At 43.4% G+C, this 21,562-nt stretch overlaps 1 protein-coding gene across 1 annotated transcript in view; it reads left to right on the top strand.

The window, feature by feature from the left end:
* The window catches only part of RBMS3 (RNA binding motif single stranded interacting protein 3), a 782,080-nt gene that overhangs the window by 514,165 nt on the left and 246,353 nt on the right, over positions 1-21,562 (top strand). The window lies entirely within an intron of this gene.

Genomic DNA, 21,562 nt, shown 5'->3' with positions numbered 1-21,562 from the left:
GGACTGTAGTTTAAAGCTAATCCAGATCTTGTCACAACATTCTCACCAACTAGTGTTCCATGATCTGTACTGGCTCTCTATAGCTTTATGGGTGGAATTTAAGGGGTGAATTCCTGGCTCCATTGAAGGTAATGAGAGTTTTGCTATTGACTTCACTGGCGCCAGGATTTCATGACATTGTCCCATATCACTCTAAATGGCTTCAGAGCTTCCTGCCTGAAAGACTGTCTTTCTGCTCATACCATCTTGCTGCAGTTGAGAGCCACTGAGGTACTTGAGCTGATCTCCCTAGCATAAAAGAGAGGGGTTTGCTATCAAGGTGTTTTGTGACAGGACCCCTTTCCTTGGGGATGTGCTTCCCTTACCGTTGGTCCATAACAGATCTACTGACCTTTCAGTGTACAGTGGAAAGTATATCTTTTTAGGCTGGAGAAGAAGCAAATATTTTCACAGTTAATGCATAAATGAGGGGATTAATTTGTTTTATTTTTCTTACTGCTCGGCTGTTTAGTCTGGTCATACTCCGTGGGGTTGTTTTATGTTTGACCACATTGATCTATCATATTTTTACATAGTGTCAGAGACCCTTAGAGGCCTCAGGTAGGTTCATCTTGTCATTTTACAAATTCAAAGACATGCATAATAAATAAACACACAACAGGCAAATGCTCTTTAAAGGGATAATTCTAGTCTTTCCCAGAACACATCACCAAGCAGATGAGCATTTGCCTAGTGGGCAGGTCCTAATGCTGAGCAGGTTGATTGCCTTGTGTGGCGAGCATCTTGCCCTGTCTGGTCTGGTCTCACATCAATAATGCTAAAAATATTTTGCATTTACATGTCTTTCATCCATGAATCTTCAAGCACTTTGATGAGGTGCATAGGTTACCATTCTCTCTCAAGACACCAGTTTTATAATGGATTCATGTGCTTGGCTCCATGCTGCTAGCATGACACTTGTGGAGCTCATTAGCAAACATAAGAGTTCATAGTCATGAAGTGCTAAAGCAGCCGACATGCACTAGAGCAGTGGAATGACAATAGGGGAAGCTGGTTTCCCTGGAATTCTAGCCTCTAAGCCAGAGGTGGGCAAACTACGGCCCACAGGCCACATCTGGCCCGCAGGACCGTCCTGCTCGGCCCCTGAGCTCCTGGCCCCAGAGGCTAGCACCCAGCCCCTCTCCCACTAACGCCCCTCTCCTGCACCCATGCTGCCACGCCGCACAATGCTGTGAGCAGCAGGGCTGCAGAGCCCGGCCTGACCTGGTGCTCTGTGCTGTGTGGCGCGGCTGCCTGTCCTAGTGTAGCCACACTGCCAGCCACCGGTGCTCCAGGGAGCGGGGGGGTTGGATAGAGGGCAGGGGAGTTTGGGGGGTGGTCAGGGACATGGATAGGGGTCAGGGAGGTCAGAGGGCAGGGAACAGGGGTTGAATGGGGGCAGGACTCCTAGGGGGCAGTCAGGAAAGAGAGGAGGGCTTTGATGGGGCGGAGGGGGGTGGTCAGGGCACAGGGAGCAGGGGGAGTGAATGGGGCAGGGGTCCCGGGGGGGAGTCAGGAAGGAGAGGGGGGTTGAATGGGGTGGTGAGGGGCAGTTAGGGCAGGGAAAGTTAGGGGCGAGGTATGCAGGGGCGGTCAAGGAGAAGGGGTGGGTGGTAGGATAGGGCAGAGATCCTGGGGTGGGGCAGTCAGGAAGGAGCAGGGGGTTGGATGGGGCAGGCGGGGGGCAGTTAGGAGTGGGGGGTCCGTGGGTGGTCAGGGGGGTGGATGGGGCAGGAGTCCTGGGGGGGCCGTCAGGGGACAAGAAGCAGAGGGGTCAGATAGGGGGCAGGGGCCAGGCCATGCCTGGCTGTTTGGGGAGGCACAGCCTCCCGTAACCAGCCCTCCATACAATTTCAGAAACTCAGTGTGGCCCTCAAGCCAAAACGTTTACCTGCCCCTCCTCTAAGCAGACTCCAAAACATCCCAGAAGCCCATTCTTAAGCCTGTTTGGGGTACTGATTCCCATCTTCTGCTTGGCTGCCAGCCTTCGCCACACCTCATTTGAGTCCCAGAGCGGGGACAGCTCCATGCGGAATCTGACGTAGGTCCACATAGAGGGAAGAGTCTAAACTGGCTGAACTGTAGGGATGAAATCTTGTGTCCATCCCTGCCATCACCAACCCCAAAGTCAGTGCGAGTTTTACCATTAATTTCAATACAACCAGGATTTCACTGTACGTCTTTATTCAATGTTGTCAACATCTCAGTACTTGAGAACCACAGTTAATTCTATAATTGCAAGAAGATCTCATTTCATATACATTAATTCTAAATGGAAGTGAGGGTTTTCAGCAACTCTGAAGTACTACTAATTAACTTTCAGGACTGAGCCCCTAACATGTAACCAGGTGTATAGGAAAGAGAAGATGTAGTGCCGAAGCTGGGTAAGTAGACGAAGAAGGGATGATATAGAAAAAATGTAAATGTATATCATTTAGCTATCTCTAATCATTTAAATTTACATAGTATCTCTCTTTGTGAAGAATCTCAAAGCATTTTACATACAGCCTATACATATAGGAACCATTTCACTGCTGACATGCAGCTATCTCTTCAGTGGAACACAGGAGCTGTTTTCAACAGTACACAACTGTTTAGGAAAGAATATGAAGACTCAAACTGGAGCTGCAGGGGAATTTAAGTAGGAAACGTGAATTGAAATGTAGCCATAATATCCAGGTACATGGACCCCTGCTTCTCTGAAAATTGTCATGGGATCTGTATTGTCAAGAAATGATTATGACCTTTCTTTTAAATTTCAACTCTAGCACAGCACCTCTGACAGCACTGTACCCTTTAATAATTTGTCAGGTTACTGGTTCAGTCGGTACTAACAGAGAGAGAAAAGTCAACCTTCTGAATTGCCAGCACCACTTACTGCAGGAGTATGGGTTTTCCTTGAAAGTCTTCTAGCCCAGCTTATTGGAGAGATCTGACAGGAGATTCCAACTCAGCTGGCTCAAAACAATTAGGTTTCTGTTCTTGAGGCAAACAAGGAATTCAACAACCGGCAACAATACCAAAAAAAAAAAAAAAGTGTGGGGGGAGAGTAACACACTGTAAATGTGAGAGCAGAAAAAAGGGAGAAGTGATCAAACTTAACAGACAATCTGTGTAGTGTAATGGAAGACAGTCTCGTTATACACAGGGAGCATTTAGATGGGTAAGTTTAGTTCCTATTGAGGACTAAAATCCTTATTGGAGAGTAAAGATTAGATGTAAAAAGAGAACTGAGCAGGAAGTTACCTGCCAAGTTTAGAGCATTCAGTCCCTTGCAAGATTTAGCTGTAGGTGATGTTGGAAGGATGTCAATGGAGGGACATAATTTTTGCTAAATTTAGTTTGAATTGCATGCAAATCTCTGGCCAGATCAGAAGTGTTCATTAGGTTTTAACATTATGCCAAACACAAAAGGACTGTTTTTTCCCTGCAGGCAGAAGGGTCACAATGTCAGGTTTCAATGTATGGTAAGAAGAAGAAGAAGAGAAATAATTATATTAAAATGTTTTTTTGTTCTATGTATCTTCTGTTGTGATCAGATAAAGTATAAATCTCATATTGTTTACACTAGTTGTTAGACTATTTGATTAGATGAAAGAGTCAGTTGGAGTTCAGCATGTCTTGTGAATCCCTCTATGTAAATCCCTTTTGCTATGGTCTCCGACAAACACATGAAAGTGGAAAATCGGAAAATGAAGAAAGCAGCACAAACGTTGTAATTATTATTTTGGTTCATATAAAAATTAATCATTAAGGCTCCTAGGTTGGTCACTGGCTGCATTCAAGTTAAGTACATTGAGGCACATCTCTCTATGAATCAAATGCTCTTTTTCTTAGTGTTAATGGAAATCTGTGGCTCATGAGTGAGAATGCACAAGTGATTCTCGTAAATAAGCATCGGCTCTTCTGGTTACGGTTGTTTGGGATTTTTAGAAACCAAAGAGATGATTCAAGTCTGATAATTATCTAGTTCAGTGGCAAGCATCTCTGGGGTGTGTGCAGAAAATCTATTCTAAAAGGCCAACTTAGTTCATAAATCAGTCTACTTAAATCTCTCTCTCTCTCTTTCTCTCTCTCTCTCAAAAAAGGGGGGGCATTTTCCCAAATTCCTTATGGGACATAATTCCTGATTCTAGCCAGTTCTCTTTCTACACTATTGTTTTTTTCCCAAGGAGCCAGTATCATTAGCTCATCAAAAGACCTTGAGGAAGGTTGGGGTATTGATGAAAAATAATGGATGGATATTAAGGTAACTGATGTTATGTTTCTGGCCATTTCTGGCATCCATTTCTAGAGTTAGTGAGCACAGTTTCTAGGTTTCTTATAGAATAATTAATCTGGGTCACTGCTGTGGCAATGTTCTGCTTTCTCCCCATGTCTGAGTACTTGGAAATGGCTGGATTCCATCTCCTTGAGTTCTATTGTTTACATGTACTGTGATAATGTTTAGAACAGTCTCGTTTTCAAGTTTCACATTTTCACTCCGTTCCAAGCTCAAGTACTTGCCCCCCTTATTAAGTACATTTAATATATGCCTTATCTGAAACAACAGGAGTGATTGCAATGCTTTTGTCCAAAGACTAATTTATGGAGAGATATTTGGTGTAACTAGCTGTTTTGTTTTTCCTTTCTTCAATTAGGTGATAATTCAGTTCTGACCATTTTTGGTTTAACACAAATTGTTTTGGGTCCGCACTTGGTTTTACTTTTTCTTTTCTTTTTTTATTAAGTGGATAAAAGGTTCTTTTAAAAAAGTTCAGCATGATTGGAGGAAAAAGCGGAAGACAATGGAATGATGAGACAAAAGGAAAGGGAATAGGCAGTTGTATTTGTTCACCGATTTAAAGTACCTATCCACCTTTGAAAATTGGACCTTTGGAGAACGTGTTTGTGTGAATGTTCTATGTACTTCAGTTAACCTGCTTGACACAATTCTGTTTGACTGCATGGAGTTCAATGAAAGAAAATTGTTACGGGGGAAACAAGCAGGAAATGGAACAGCGAGGAAGATAAATTATCTCCTGGGAAAATACCAAGTGTCCTTAAAAGAACAATGGGTGAGCCATTCTTTGGGAGATGCCTAACTGCCTGTCTTCAGCCAAGTTAACAGTCCTGTTTTTCCAAGGCCAGAACCCAAGATCAAAAGAACACTAATCTGTTGAAAACTGTGAGAGAATGGGGAGAACAGGCAGCAGCTGTTCAGGGAGATACAATGAGAGGGGCAGGGAATACAGTAAGGCTGTGGGGCTGAGCAAGAAGCTCTGTAAGACGTGTCTGAGGCAACTGAAGTCACTTAAGCATTGAGAGAGGCGGTGAGCACTTGGCATATGATTCAGGTGGGCAAGCCTTTGGGGGTCCATAACCCTTTTGTCTGTTTATTGTGCACCTTTGGGCAAATAGCCAATGCTCTGTTTGGAAGGAGCTGTTCTGAATCACCTTCACCGGTCACTGGTCACAGGCTCCCAGAAGTGTCTGACAGGTACCAAATACAGGTGATCTAACATGATTGGAGACGGGGCAGGGGGCTGCCACCCTGGGATCCAGTCTGAGGCTTTGTCTACACTCCTGCGGTAAGTCGACCTAAGTTACGCTACTCCAGTTACATGAATAAAGTAGCTGGATTCGACGTAGCTTAGGTCAACTTCCTGCAGTGTCTACACCATGCTGGGTGGACGGTAGGCGCTCTCCCATTGACTTACCTTACTCCTCTCATTCCCGGTAGAATATCGGAGTCAACCAGAGAGCACATCTGCCATGGATTTAGTGGGTCATCACTAGAACTGTTAAATCAACCCCCAGTGCATCAATTGTAACTGTGTCGATCTCGTGGTAGTGTAGATGTAGCCTGAGAGAGGTAGAGCTTTGGGGTTGCACTTGGAGAGAGGAAGTGAAACCTGTCACTTGAGGAGTGCACTTCTGAGGGACTGCAAGAGGGCATAAGGCACTGCTCAGCCTGTAACTCTGGCAGCACAGCCTACAAAGGGGTGAATGACAGAGTTCCACTCTGGAAGAAGTATGGGTAGAGGCCTGTTCCTTGGAAAGGGTGACCATGGGTTAGACTGTGGGAGAGATCACAGGTACAGCTCACCCCCAAGCGGTGCCACACCCTTAAATGTTACTAGGGATTTTCCAACCATAAAGCATCTGCATTCATTGTTTTACTGTCAGATTAAAGTTTGTGTATGTTTTTTTTAAAAATGTCTTATCTGTGAAGGTATATTTATCTAGGGTTCTCAGTAGTTGTTGTATAACCGTTATGCATGGTACATTACTGCATGCTACCTGTTTGGTCTCTTTCTTACTTTTGTGATAGTAGAATAAAGTCCTAACCTAAAGCAGGATGAATAACTGATTAGTTTGCTGGCAATTCCGAGAAATCAAAAGGAAACAACCAACCAACCAAAAGTTTTGGCTCAAACCAAAATTCACCAAATTTTTTGGCGAATCAGAAAGTTTCAATTCGGGCCAGAGAAACCGTTTCGGTTGACCCGAAATGAAATATTTTGTTTCAATTTTGAGCCTTTTAAAATGTTTTTAATTTTTTTAAAATCTAAAGGAAATTTTGAAACGAAAAAGTCACTTTTCAAATAGAAAAATGAAAATAATTAATTTAAAAAATGTCCCTACAAATTTGTGAATTGTTTCAGTGTTGCTGAATTTGCATTTGTCACTGAAAAACATTTTGGTCAAAACCTTTCACCCAGCTCTACTCCCACATCACAGCTTAGTTGCCCATATTCTCCAAACCACAGTCACATTGACAGCATCCTTTTTGGCAGTAGTCATATGCAGAAGATTATGGACTGGGTGACTTAGGAATCTTCTCAACTATACTTTTTCCAAGATCAGAGTTGAGGCACCCAGACTAAATAATGTGGATAAACTTGATTGGCTGCTGCTTGTGTTGTATGTGTTTGGTGATTAAATGATCTTTGGCTCAAACAACAATTATTATAACCATTAAAACTTATCCCGCCACACAAATTTCCACTGCAGATCAGTGCAGGTCTAACAGCATAGTATTGTATTGCTATTGGTTGTCTGCTGTCCACTAAGTTTCAGTGCAGACCTATTAAAAGTCTCACCGTTTGTTCTTCAATTTAAATTTGAAACTCTTGACGGAGCAGCCCCACTAAGCTACATAGGGGGTCAGTAACAGAGATCAGCAAATCAGTGGCAGCTTGCTATTTACAGGATGGAAGCTTTAATTTAATATATTCATGGTAACGAGAGATAGAAAAGCCCTGTTTAGTCATCTGGCCTGTTCCCTCCCAGTTTAGTCTGTGTCAGTAATATAATGTATGAATCTGATATTCTGTTGTTGTCTTGCATTTTGTGCAGTCGTTTACACCTGAGCAAAGCAAGTTTCAAATGCCACCAGATCTAGATTTACCATATTTGAACATTCAGAAAAGAGGACACTCTATGGGGCAGGGGATATTTGCTCGCACCCCTCCGTCCCCTTTCCTGCCCTCATTGCAACCCCTTCCCCAAAGTCCCCGCCCCAACTCCGCCGCCTTCCTGCCCCATTGGACCCCTTCCCCAAATCCTCGCCCCAGCCCCGCCTCCTCTCCTGAGGACACCATGTTTCCCCTCCTCCCCCCTACCTCCCAGCAGCATGAAACAGCTGTTTTGTGGCGCAAGCGCTGGGAGCTAGGGGGAAAAAGCGGGCACTCTCTTGAGATCAACATTCACTTTCTTTCTCGAATGATCAACATTCTCTCTTCTTTGGGGAAAAATAAGAATGGCAAAATCCCGGACGTTTTTAGATATTTAAAAATTCCTCCTGGACAGCGATTTAAGAACCAAAAAGCCGGACATGTCCGGGAAAATACGGACGTATGGTAACCCTAACCAGATCGGAATGTGGTGGAGTTTTATCCCCATTTTGCAGAGATGTAAATGAGAATACAAGGTGCAAGGCTGCAGAGTATCAGACCCTATCACCTCCCAAGCCAGTGCAGAAAAGCCAGTTGGCAGCAGGCCTTCTCCTTGTTACACCAATCCTTTAATAGAAAATTCAGTAATTCTTTAAATCCTCGATTTGGTGTAATCCCTTGATATAAATTGATGAGAAATCTTGTTATTGGTGTGTATACATTTATAATGGGCTACACAGAATAAATGACCTTTCTCTTTCCAGCAATAAGTTATCTTTTGCTGAACTTGGTCTTATAATATATTTTCTAATGATTTGTCCAATCTTCTTTTAAATATCCTGATTAATGGGACTTCCACCACTTCTCTTGAGAAACAGTTCCACATGCTATGGGAAGGGGATACGGCCCTGCTCTCCCTTCTGTCCCTCTGCCCCCCCCCCACCCTTCCCGCTGGCCAAGCAGAACTGAGGTGTCCCAAAGGGGAGCACATGCTGCACCTTATGAAAAGACTCTTGAGCTCTTGTCCCAATGTGCCATCTACTATGACCCTGGAAGGCAACCTGAGTGAGCTAGTGCAGGTGCCTTTAAGGAAACCTGCTTTCCTCCCTGTTCTGCCTTCCCCAATGTGGACTGTTCCTTTCAATATTGTCCTATATTCTCCAAATTTCCCTCATGTGCTTTTTATCAGGATTTCATTCAATTCTTATTGTTCAAACCTCTCTCTTATTTATGTCTCTTGTTAATGACAGATTTATTCACGTTAGAGTTACTGTTTGTAACATGTAGCATGAACTGTTTCTGCTTTTTTTGTTATCCTTATCTTTCCCTGCAAGTCTTCACTGATTCCATATATTCTTGTTTGGCCTTCTCTGTTTCCACAACAGCTTTAAAAAAAAAAAAAAAAACCTTTCAGAGTAGTCCAAGGTGTAGCCCCACTGGCTGCTGCTTATTCCTTGATTTTTTTCTTTTTCACCTGGATTGCAGTAACTGCACCTTCATTATTTAGTGCCTTTTCGGGTTCTCTAGCCTTCGGTTCCACATTGATGGACTCTCAGGAATGGGTTTAGCTTTTTAAGGACCCATCTGTGAGGAATCAATTAGAATCCCCACCTCCCTGGAACTTCTGATTTGCATATAACTCATGGTCAGGGATGGATTAAAGCAAAATAGAATCATAGAATCATAGAATCATAGAATATCAGGGTTGGAAGGGACCCCAGAAGGTCATCTAGTCCAACCCCCTGCTCAAAGCAGGACCAAGTCCCAGTTAAATCATCCCAGCCAGGGCTTTGTCAAGCCTGACCTTAAAAACCTCTAAGGAAGGAGATTCTACCACCTCCCTAGGTAACGCATTCCAGTGTTTCACCACCCTCTTAGTGAAAAAGTTTTTCCTAATATCCAATCTAAACCTCCCCCATTGCAACTTGAGACCATTACTCCTCGTTCTGTCATCTGCTACCATTGAGAACAGTCTAGAGCCATCCTCTTTGAAACCCCCTTTCAGGTAGTTGAAAGCAGCTATCAAATCCCCCCTCATTCTTCTCTTCTGCAGACTAAACAATCCCAGCTCCCTCAGCCTCTCCTCATAAGTCATGTGCTCTAGACCCCTAATCATTTTCGTTGCCCTTCGTTGTACTCTTTCCAATTTATCCACATCCTTCCTGTAGTGTGGGGCCCAAAACTGGACACAGTACTCCAGATGAGGCCTCACCAGTGTCGAATAGAGGGGAACAATCACGTCCCTCGATCTGCTCGCTATGCCCCTACTTATACATCCCAAAATGCCATTGGCCTTCTTGGCAACAAGGGCACACTGCTGACTCATATCCAGCTTCTCGTCCACTGTCACCCCTAGGTCCTTTTCCGCAGAACTGCTGCCGAGCCATTCGGTCCCTAGTCTGTAGCGGTGCATTGGATTCTTCCATCCTAAGTGCAGGACCCTGCACTTATCCTTATTGAACCTCATTAGATTTCTTTTGGCCCAATCCTCCAATTTGTCTAGGTCCTTCTGTATCCTATCCCTCCCCTCCAGCGTATCTACCACTCCTCCCAGTTTAGTATCATCCGCAAATTTGCTGAGAGTGCAATCCACACCATCCTCCAGATCATTTATGAAGATATTGAACAAAACGGGCCCCAGGACCGACCCCTGGGGCACTCCACTTGACACCGGCTGCCAACTAGACATGGAGCCATTGATCACTACCCGTTGAGCCCGACAATCTAGCCAGCTTTCTACCCACCTTATAGTGCATTCATCCAGCCCATACTTCCTTAACTTGCTGACAAGAATGCTGTGGGAGACCGTGTCAAAAGCTTTGCTAAAGTCAAGAAACAATACATCCACTGCTTTCCCTTCATCCACAGAACCAGTAATCTCATCATAAAAGGCGATTAGATTAGTCAGGCATGACCTTCCCTTGGTGAATCCATGCTGACTGTTCCTGATCACTTTCCTCTCCTCTAAGTGCTTCAGGATTGATTCTTTGAGGACCTGCTCCATGATTTTTCCAGGGACTGAGGTGAGGCTGACCGGCCTGTAGTTCCCAGGATCCTCCTTCTTCCCTTTTTTAAAGATGGGCACTACATTAGCCTTTTTCCAGTCATCCGGGACTTCCCCCGTTCGCCACGAGTTTTCAAAGATAATGGCCAAGGGCTCTGCAATCACAGCCGCCAATTCCTTCAGCACTCTCGGATGCAATTCGTCCGGCCCCATGGACTTGTGCACGTCCAGCTTTTCTAAATAGTCCCTAACCACCTCTATCTCTACAGAGGGCTGGCCATCTCTTCCCCATTTTGTGTTGCCCAGCACAGCAGTCTGGGAGCTGACCTTGTTAGTGAAAACAGAGGCAAAAAAAGCATTGAGTACATTAGCTTTTTCCACATCCTCTGTCACTAGCTTGCCTCCCTCATTCAGTAAGGGGCCCACACCTTCCTTGGCTTTCTTCTTGTTGCCAACATACCTGAAGAAACCCTTCTTGTTACTCTTGACATCTCTTGCTAGCTGCAGCTCCAGGTGCGATTTGGCCCTCCTGATATCTTTCCTACATGCCCGAGCAATATTTTTATACTCTTCCCTGGTCATATGTCCAACCTTCCACTTCTTGTAAGCTTCTTTTTTATGTTTAAGATCCGCTAGGATTTCACCATTAAGCCAAGCTGGTCGCCTGCCATATTTACTATTCTTTCGACTCATCGGGATGGTTTGTCCCTGTAACCTCAACAGGGATTCCTTGAAATACAGCCAGCTCTCCTGGACTCCCTTCCCTTTCATGTTAGTCCCCCAGGGGATCCTGGCCATCTGTTCCCTGAGGGAGTCAAAGTCTGCTTTCCTGAAGTCCAGGGTCCGTATCCTGCTGCTTACCTTTCTTCCCTGCGTCAGGATCCTGAACTCAACCAACTCATGGTCACTGCCTCCCAGATTCCCATCCACTTTTGCTTCCCCCACTAATTCTACCCGGTTTGTGAGCAGCAGGTCAAGAAAAGCGCTCCCCCTAGTTGGCTCCCCTAGCACTTGCACCAGGAAATTGTCCCCTACGCTTTCCAAAAACTTCCTGGATTGTCTATGCACCGCTGTATTGCTCTCCCAGCAGATATCAGGAAAATTAAAGTCACCCATGAGAATCAGGGCATGCGATCTAGTAGCTTCCGTGAGTTGCCGGAAGAAAGCCTCATCCACCTGATCCCCCTGGTCCGGTGGTCTATAGCAGACTCCCACCATGACATCACTCTTGTTGCACACACTTCTAAACTTAATCCAGAGACACTCAGGTTTCTCCACAGTTTCATACCGGAGCTCTGAGCAGTCATACTGCTCCCTTACATACAGTGCTAAATAACACCTAGATGCACCAAAACTATGGGCTCTTTGATATGCTTTCATGTTTATTCTCAGAGACACATGACAGGGTGGATTAACATTTTAAATAACACAAAAATACACATATGTTTTTCACCTGTGGGTATGTGTATATACAAATGCACAGTATATAACAGTGCTGTGTCATCTGCCACCACATGTAACAATACCCCTGACTGGGGGGGCATCTGCATGGATTCATGACATGATTCATGACATCTGAATCTAAACCTGTGAAGCTCTTATAGCTGAGCTAAAACCCTGGCAGTGAAACCCTGGCTCCACTGAAGTCAATAACAAAACTCCCATGGATTTCAGTGGGGCCAGAATTTTGCCCCAGCTTGGAGAGAGTAGCAGACTCCTAATCTCCATACATCTAGTCCCTAGAGCAGAGGTGGGCAAACTACAGCTCCTGGGCCACATCCAGCTCGTGGGACCATCCTGCCCGGCCCTTGAGCTCCTAGCCCGGAAGGCTTGTCCCTGCCCCTCCCCTCTTGTCCCCTTTTCCCTGCAGCCATGCAGCACAATGCTGTGGGTGTCGGGGCTACAGAGACTGGCCTCACCAAGTGCTTTGTGCTGCATGGTGCAGCAGGGCTGCCTGTCCTGGTGCAGCTGCGCTGCCAGCCACCGGTGCTCCAGGCAGCATGGTAAGGGGGTGGGGGGGGGGGTTTGATAGAGGGCAGGGAAGTTCGGGGTGGTGGTCAGGGGCGTGGATGGGGTTGGGACAGTCAGAGGGCGGGGAATGGGGGTTGAATGGGGGCAGGAGTCCGGGGGGGCAGTCAGGAAGGAGAGGAGGAGTTGGATGGGGCGGTCAGGGGACAGGGAGCAGGGGAGGTGGATGGGGCAGGTGTTCCGGGGGGGCAGTCAGGAAGGAGGGGGGGGTTGAGTGGGGTGGTGGGGACAGTTAGGGGCGAGGGGTCCGGGGGCAGTCAGGGAGAAGGGGTGAGTGGTTGGATGGGGCAGGGGTCCCAGGGGGGCAGTCAGGAAGGAGCGGGGCTTGGATGGGGCGGCGGGGGGCAGTTAGGGGCGGGAGGTCTGGGGATGGTCAGGGGATCGAGAGCAGCGGGGGTTGGATGGGGCAGGAGTCCCGGGGGGGCTGTCAGGGGGCGAGAAGTGGGGGGGTTGGATGGGGCGGGGGCTGGGCACAGCTCCCCTAACCAGCCTTCCATACAATTTCAGAAACCCGATGCAGCCCTCAGGCCAAAACGTTTGCCCACCCCTGCTCTAGAGGGAGACTGTGTTGGTGTGGGTTTTATAACAATTCTCTCTCTCTCTCTCTCACCCTCCAATTCTTAAATACTGCACTTAACACTCTTTTTTAAACATTTCAATATACATTGGCTGTACTATAATACATATATCATACCATTGGTAATTCTTACTGTTTCAAGACTGGATTTTTTTTAAAGATATGCCAATGGGTTACAAAACTTCTGTTCATGAAGCATACTATGTAAAAGTACAATTTCCAAATTTGAAATAATTATTTGGTGTCTTTAAAAAAAATGCAGCGTGCAATGGTTTGAAGTTTGACCAAGTTCACCTGCATTGTGTAAACATTGTACAAGGAGCACTAGCAGCACTGGTTTCATTAAATTGATAGATTTCATGTGTCAGGGAAGATTTAAAGCATATAGATTTTTTTTTCAAAAAAATGGTTATAGCAGATATCTTCTGAAAAACAAGGGCGTCTAGGATCCCATGGTCAGTTTGAGAACTGTACTCAGTATATAACATTGGTTTGGTTGGAATCCACCTAAGCTCATACTGCAAATTAAGTAAGTGACCCATTGTGCTGAGTTATCCAGTAGCCATCCACTGACAGAACAGTAAGAATATGAGAGATGTGAATGAGATGTGGTGCTATGTCCAGACACTGGAGTATAGCTAAGCTCTAGAGCAATGGGGAGGAACAGTTGGAAAACCAGAAAAAGCCTCCAGAAAGAACATATGTCATGCTCAGGGGCCAGGCCCAGAAAGATTCCAAATGCCTTTCAGAAATCAGATTATTGCTTAAAGTGGACGAAAAGAGAAAATGGATACTTGCCAATGTACTTGAATCTTTTAGCTAGTGGTTTTGCATCCATCCTCTATTGTAGGCTGAATGACAATTCTCAGTGCTTCTCACCTTCAGAATAATAAGAAAAGGATCCGATGCATCCGATGAAGTGAGCTGTAGCTCACGAAAGCTTATACTCTAATAAATTTGTTAGTCTCTAAGGTGCCACAAGTACTCCTTTTCTTTTTGCGAATACAGACTAACACGGCTGCTACTCTGAAACCTTCAGAATAATGTGAAACTACTTCAGGGAGGCAAGGATACAGCTGGAGCTTCACACTATAGACTTCAGTATAATGGAAGCAAAGTATCGTAACTTGTGTTTTCTCCCATTCCCTTTTATTGTGAAAACTCAGTGATTTTTCTGATTCTGTATAATGAAAGAGCTCCAGTATTAAAACCTCATTGTCATGTCATTGTTCAAGCGGAGAATATAGCTCTACCAGGAACTTGACTGGGGGGATTTTGAGCTGAAATACAGACTCTAACTTAGTATTTCAAGATGTGAATAGCCCTCAAATGGTGAGCTGAAAATCTGAATAGCTTTTCTTACACATGAAGGACTGGTCCAGGGAAGGAGGCTTCCTGTGAATGTTGGTTTGGCCTATGATTTCCTGGAGTTGTGGTGCTGAGCAGGGAATAATGTGTGAAGGGACACTGGGATGGAGTGAGGGCTTTATTACAGGGGATTGCTATGTTGGGGTGCAATTTGTTAGGGGCCTAGAAAGGCTGTAAGGAAGGTAGCAACACAGGGGCATGCAGGGAAGATAATGCAAGCATGAATTATATGGCTGCAATCCGGGTGATTGGCTGGGAAGGAGGGAAGGAACTGTTAGCTGGCGATGATGGAAACATACGGTGAGTATAAATTCTAAGCATGAATAAAGAGGGGCAATATTCAGGCTTTTAATAATAATTTTATTAAAAGTGACATAATTCATTAAATAACATAATATGTTTACATCTCTAAATACACAGCAGCTGTTCAACTCTGTCCAACACTGTTCCTATAGGGAGTGGATAGAGAAGAATAACGTATCAGCTTGTATGATAATGATCCTACATTCACTGGACTGGATCAAGACCCCTAGATCAAAGGGGCACCTGCTGTGCACATTTTTCCCTTTCCCATGGATGCTGAAGACGCCATACTGTGTGGTCCAGGGGATGAAAACTGGGCCTGCAGGAGTGGACAGAACAGAAGGATGTGAATTGTCCCATTCTGGCCCTGTGGCAATGTAGTTTAAAAGCTAATACAATCTATGGCTGAGAGAGGCAAATTTGGTGGGGAATGAGATTGAATTGAAGCTTGTAAAGGGATTTTACAAACTGTAGAAACTAAAAAATATTTGATGAGGCTTAGTTTAAAGGTGGAACTGTCTGAGCACTGGCCCATCCCTCATCCGCCTTTGGGCTTGTGGAAGGAATGTATTTATCCACCTGCAAGGCTTTTAATATACAGTTATTAATGCCAAACATTTATTGATATGTCGATTAACCAGTCCATAATTGTTTCCTTTCCCCGCCTCTCATTGGTAGTTGTTAATGGAATTTGGGTGGCCGCTGTTTCCATCCAGAGTATTGTCTTCATACTTCCTTAGGATGTGGGCACCTGATTGCCATGCTTAATTCGAGCTGTATATGTGCATCCAAAGATGGAATTTGGCCCAAATATCTGAGTCTGAGCACCTGATGAAAACATTTTAGTTTCTTTTGCTGCACTACGTATTAAATTAAAATGGCTATATAGAAATAAAATATGTTTACAATAGAATATCGATCCCTAATTCTTCTCTCTTCCATCATCTCAATTTACATCTAAGGCCCAACACTTGGCACACCAACAGGTATGCCATATTACCGCTGCTGGGCCAAACTCAGTTTTCTGATTATATTAAATGAAATATTAGGAGCTTCACAGACCCTCACTTATTCAATTTTTGAATAAAATTGAGAGTTGAACTTGGCTCTTAACTCCTCTCTGTGCCAATATCTGAAGAGAAAATGAGAATATATATAAAATTAAAAGCAGAATTTATTGGAAAGCTATCCTTTTCTTTGTGAAATCACCTTTCCCAGTTCCTTTTCTTTCTCTGTACTTAAGTGAATACATGGTGGCTGTTTATTATTCTTTGTCTGTGATACTGGGGTGTCTTGTCAGCCCTATCTTGTGAGGTTGAAATGCATTGAAATTAGAGTTGAATGAATAATTGACTTCCGGGTTTGGTGGTTGATCTGAAAAAGCTGAAAAAAATTGGCTTGTTTTGAACTGACACTGAATTTTTTTGTTTAGTTTTTCTCAAAATAACCAAAACCAAACAAAAATTTGTTCACCCATACTTGATACAAGTTGATTAAATTATACTTATAAACATACAGAATGTATTGTTTTAAATTCCTGTCTTAACTTCTTATTAACTTAAAACCAAGGCTCAGGGATGCTACAAGGAAGGGAAAAACCCCACGTTTCCACATGCGTTCTGGATGTGGGGGAGGGAGAAAATATCAGAGCAGCTGAGCCTGCCCCTTCTTCCCTCTTTTCAGTACCCCTGAAGTTGTCTTGTCTTTCTCCTGCCAGTCTGATCAGATGGAGGTGTGTGGGAGGTGGGGTGGGTTATATTAGTTTGTGAATTAGCATTTTCCCATTAGTATAGGGAGCTGAACTTAGCCTTTCCATTTTCAGAGCGCTGTGCAAATCGTAACTTGTTAGTCTCCACAACAACTTTTCAGATAGGTAAATACTTTACCAATAGTAAGGTAGAGACACAGAAGTTAAAGGGACATGGTCAACTTTAATTAGACCCAGACTGAATTTGGATTGGTGTTATTTCTGCAGGCCCACATAAGGGATTGTTTGTATCCCCGTCCTTCTCTCATTTGGCCACTCCTCCCTCTTGTTCACTCAGTTTCCATGCTCTTTCTCATATCTCAGCACTGGGTCTTTGGAGGGGTCCCAAAGCAAAATGCCCTTTTCTAAATATAGAGGTTTCTGATCTGTCCCCTAACATGAACAAGTAAACCTGCAGTCTCATATAACACACTCACATTCTCACACATGAGTACAATGAACTTCATATAGTAAATCATGTGATGGGACATTTTTCACGAGTGGGAATAATAGTTTATATTAAGGATGTCCAGTGATACTCAGACCTCAGTGGTTCAGGAGCCAAATTCATGATTAACATTACCCAAAAGACCCACAGTAGGGTGAATTCATTGTTTCATTTACTGTAGTGTATATATTTATACATAAATAGTATGATGGGGAAATATTTATTTTTATATATATATATTTGTGGGGGGGGTGTATATATATAATGCTCTCAGAAAAATGACTGATCAAGAACTATTATTTTTTTATCAACTGCAATTGGTTAATAACATCATAACAGCATTCTGATTGATTAATAACATAGATTGGTTAATAATTAAACCACATAGTATTTTAATATGTGCTGCAAAGAGCTGCAAGAGACACATTAAAGAGCCACTTGTGGCTCTTAAGCCTCAGTCTGCGTGTCACTGGTGTGTCAAAGGCAAGAGCCTTCACTGAAAATGTCCTGCAGCCAATCCCTTCCTGTTGACATGGATGGAACTGTAATCTAGAGTGTCCCTATGGGTCTCACCTGTTAAGATCTCTTGCCTCTTAGACAAAACATAAGTCTTTATTGATAAGTGGAGGGCGATTGAAGGCAAGTCTGAATCTACCAGTCACACTTTTCACATGGGACAAGTGCAGCAGCCGCAGAAGTCTCAAGCAGTCTGGATGCTTCAGTAGTGGACACAGAGCAGCCTGCAGGAATATTTTCTTTCCTCCAACAGAGACAGAAGCACCTCTTTCAAGGCTGTTTACTCAAGCTTGGCTCAGGAACGAGGATTTGGTCCCAACTCTCCTTTGAAATGAATGGAAAAAATGTGTCTTGCATAGTACGTGTAAAATACACTATAATGAAAAGTGGAATACTGTTGACTTTTCTTTTGGGGATGATCAAATGGAACTCGGTTGTGAGTCATGGCTACTTTTTTCTCTGCCACTTGAGAAGTACAGCCCTGTATTTAGACTTGTGTCAAGGATGATTCAGTCTTTCTTTCACCTTTCTATTAAGAGGTTTTGAATCCCTACCTTGACTCTTTGTTAGCTTTTGTCACTGGAAAGGTGTCAATGCACAATGAAAGTAATTTCAACCAATAGAGAAATTTGCAATGAAGCTTTTACCAAAGATGGATATAAACAGTACTCATAGAGGTAAAAAGAGATACTCTTCCTTTTCAGCGTCTGTCTGTCTTTCAGTATTTTTCTGTTGGCTGTCTTACAGTATTTATTGGTCTGTCTTACTATACAATGGCTTGCCAGAATCGTGATTAAGAAGCTTATTCAAATGAATTAAAAATGTTTAAATGAAAAAGATCCAGAGAAGTAATTGCCAAAATTTAATCAAGGATTTAATTTGTAGCACAGATCAGCCAAATGGATTTTGCTGTTTTCAGTGCACTGTTTGTACAAGGAAATTAAAAAATATAAAGAGTCAAAGACTCAGCAGTGTAACCCTTTAAGAATACTGCAGTGTGCTCACTTATTCTTATTAGCTGTATTATATCAAACTTGCTCCTCAGGGCTTGCAGTTTGCAAAGCCAGACCACAGGCAGTGAGGGGGGAGGGGGGAGATGATAGCATTTTTTCCTATGTCATAAATTACTGCCAGCACACATTAGATGATTTCTCCATGCATTGCTGTAAGCATTTCAATGGTAGGTTAAATATCCCCCTTCTTAATGCCACTTAGTAATAAATACCCTCATTTTAGCCTGTCATCTTTAGCTGAACTGAATAACTGAGACTAAGGAGCTGTCTGGGTTTGAAACGGAAAACATTTCACTTGCATTTACTGCTGAGAAGTACATACATGGCACCATTATGCTATCTCTGTCTCATTGACGATAATAAGGTATCATCAAGCCTGGCATATCTGTTTGAACATGTTTTGCCGAAGTCTAATCATTAAGTAATATGTATCCCATTTCAGTCATCATTTCCATACAAAGAATTCACAGAATGGATTTGACAGAACAATAGTTTGAGACGTGAATGACTAGACCAGTGATAACTCCAAACCAATACATAAGAGATGCAGAATTATGCTCCAATATACAGTGATGAAGGGGTGGAAAGGAGAGAGAAATGAGACGGCTGTATTAGTGATTAGGCTAAAGCAAGTGCTCATTTCTTTAATATTTGTTGTAATTTAATTTAGTGTTCATGAAGGGTGCCAGATTCACAGCCTGCTTTTCCCTCAGCACTTCTACTGCAAGATTCAGCTGTGCTGCCCCACTAATGTGCCTCAATGCACAAGACCACAGGACCACTTTGAGGTGCAATCTAGATAAGTGAGGGGTTGTCCTCTCTTGCCCTGTAACCCTGAGTGCCTCACAATGCTTTTGCTACTATAGCTCTCTGCCTGGGGTGCTCACAGTCAGCAACAAGCATGTAAGTCAAACCCTGAGTGTCTGTGTGCTATGCAGCCACCCTTGGTTCAGCCATTCTGATCCTGTCTGTAGCCCCACAGCCTCACTCTGGTTTCCATCAGCCTTGTTTACAATCAGCAGGGTGATTCCCAACACACTCCCAGTCTCAAATTTCCCCCCAACTGTGCCCTGAAGTTCCAGCCCTCACCTGGACAGCTCAAAGAAATAATAAGGTTCATTGCTCATTTTAAGAAACAAGAGCACATTACAGCCTATAACTGACCTGGAACAAATATACCCTTCTCTTCAAACATAACACTGAGTTGGTTTGTAGTAAAACTAAAACAAATTTATTAACAATAGGACATAGTTTAAGTGAAAGAAACAAATGTATAGATGATTACAAGCAAATAAAAGTGAAAGCACACATCTAAAAGTCTAAAACTTCATCTAGGAGGGTACAGACTGTGTTCAAGATGGTTTCTCTCACCAATCTTCAGTCTTCCCAGCCATGAAGGACTTTCCCTCAGTCAGGACCTTCCACAAAAGCACAAGGGGATGTTTTCGTTTGTCTTCCATGTGAAAGAACTTTGTCTAAGCAGGTTTCTCACCTATATTCAGTTTCCAGTTGAAGGACTTATCTTTGCAAGAGCTCTGTTCTCTTGTGTCTGTCTAGTGATCGATGCCAAAGATGGCTTCTGTCTTTGTTATGTCTTTCAAAGTTCAATGACTTTGTTTCAAGAGGGAGGATGATTCCCTCTTCCTGTGGGCTTTCCTTCCCTCTGTATGTAAATGGGGTCCCATTGTTTTGATTCCACCACGCTTAATTTACATAGGAGACAGGTAACTATCTGTCACGCTCCCTCTTCTCTGAGAGAGACCCGTTTCTCTCTTTGGACACAGACTGTAAAGTCCAATATCAATGAGTATCCATAATTCCTCATATACTGTTAATATATACATTTCACAGCTGTACTAATCACCGGTGTGCCATAGGCTTTCCTAAAGCACCTCACTCAATGAACTTTTATAATACAGTAATATTGTATCCAATCAGTTGATTCAATTGCTTATCACTTGAGGTTCAGACCTGTCTTTATAGTCGAGATAAAGTTTCTCTTCCCTGCTGGAAGCTGTCTCCTTCCCTGCTTGTTTGATTGATAGCTTTGTTTACCCAATATGTAAATGGAATTTCATTGTCTCTGCTTGATGACTGGGCTGGTCAGAGAAGCAAATACACATTCCTTTGCCTAGAGCAGACTTATTTACCAACTCCCCTTGACATGCCTGGTTTAAACACATTTTAATCATAATTCTAGCATATATTCATAACTCTTAATACACACAGCATACATACATCATGCAAGAATATTAATAATCAGTGTGTTATTAGTTTTCCAGTGACATCTTGCATGACATCTTTTAGATACAAATTATGACATAGTGAATTCGGGTACACTGAATTGGTCAGGCCACCTGAAGCTCATTACCTGATACCAATGAGCCCCTTGCCTCTGGCACTGGGATGCTTTTCGGGTCACACTTCCCCCGTAGATGCAGGAGGGGTAGCCACTGGTTGACCCGGAGGCTACAGGTCAGAGCCCTTTTTCCTGGACAAGACATCTGCCACCATATTTTACTTCCCCATAATATAGAAGAAACCTGTTTTGTTACCTTTGTCTGCTTACAGTCTCCAGGACTTGATATCTGAGAGCATCCATAATTTCACCTACAGAGTTGTTACATTTCTCAGTGACATTAACGCCAGTGTGGTGTTAGATTTCAAAGGACATATTACATCAACTTTTAAATAAATAACACCAGTGTCTGAGGTGTAGTGAGTATGTCAGGCCTGACAAGAGTGGCTGATACAGAATAGTGAACCACAAATGGGCCTCTGTGTCACGACCTTCCAGTGAAACACAGTAAGAGGGTAAATGGACTAAATAGTTGTAATTACTGACCTTTCTTCTGAAGCTACCGGTGAGGCGGCCAATTAAAGCATTACAATCGGAAGAACTGCCAGATATGAACCACAAATTACCAGATCAATGATGAATTCCAAATAGCACAAAACAGTTGCAGGATTATACTCAAGTAGACAATAATACAAGAGATTTAGGAGAAGGAAAAAGAAGGAGAGCCCTGTGTTTGTAGTGACGCTAAAATGAGATGAAGCACACATTTCATTAGACAAAAATGCAGAAAATTTGAACGGCAGACAGGTGTGTATTGTGTTGTGATATCTCCAGAAAACTG

Source organism: Dermochelys coriacea, chromosome 2 (genome assembly GCF_009764565.3).
Source record: "Dermochelys coriacea isolate rDerCor1 chromosome 2, rDerCor1.pri.v4, whole genome shotgun sequence".
Lineage (NCBI taxonomy): Eukaryota > Metazoa > Chordata > Testudines > Dermochelyidae > Dermochelys > Dermochelys coriacea.
The sequence above is the reverse complement of the archived record's forward strand: the minus strand, read 5'-3'. Positions and strand labels throughout refer to the sequence as shown.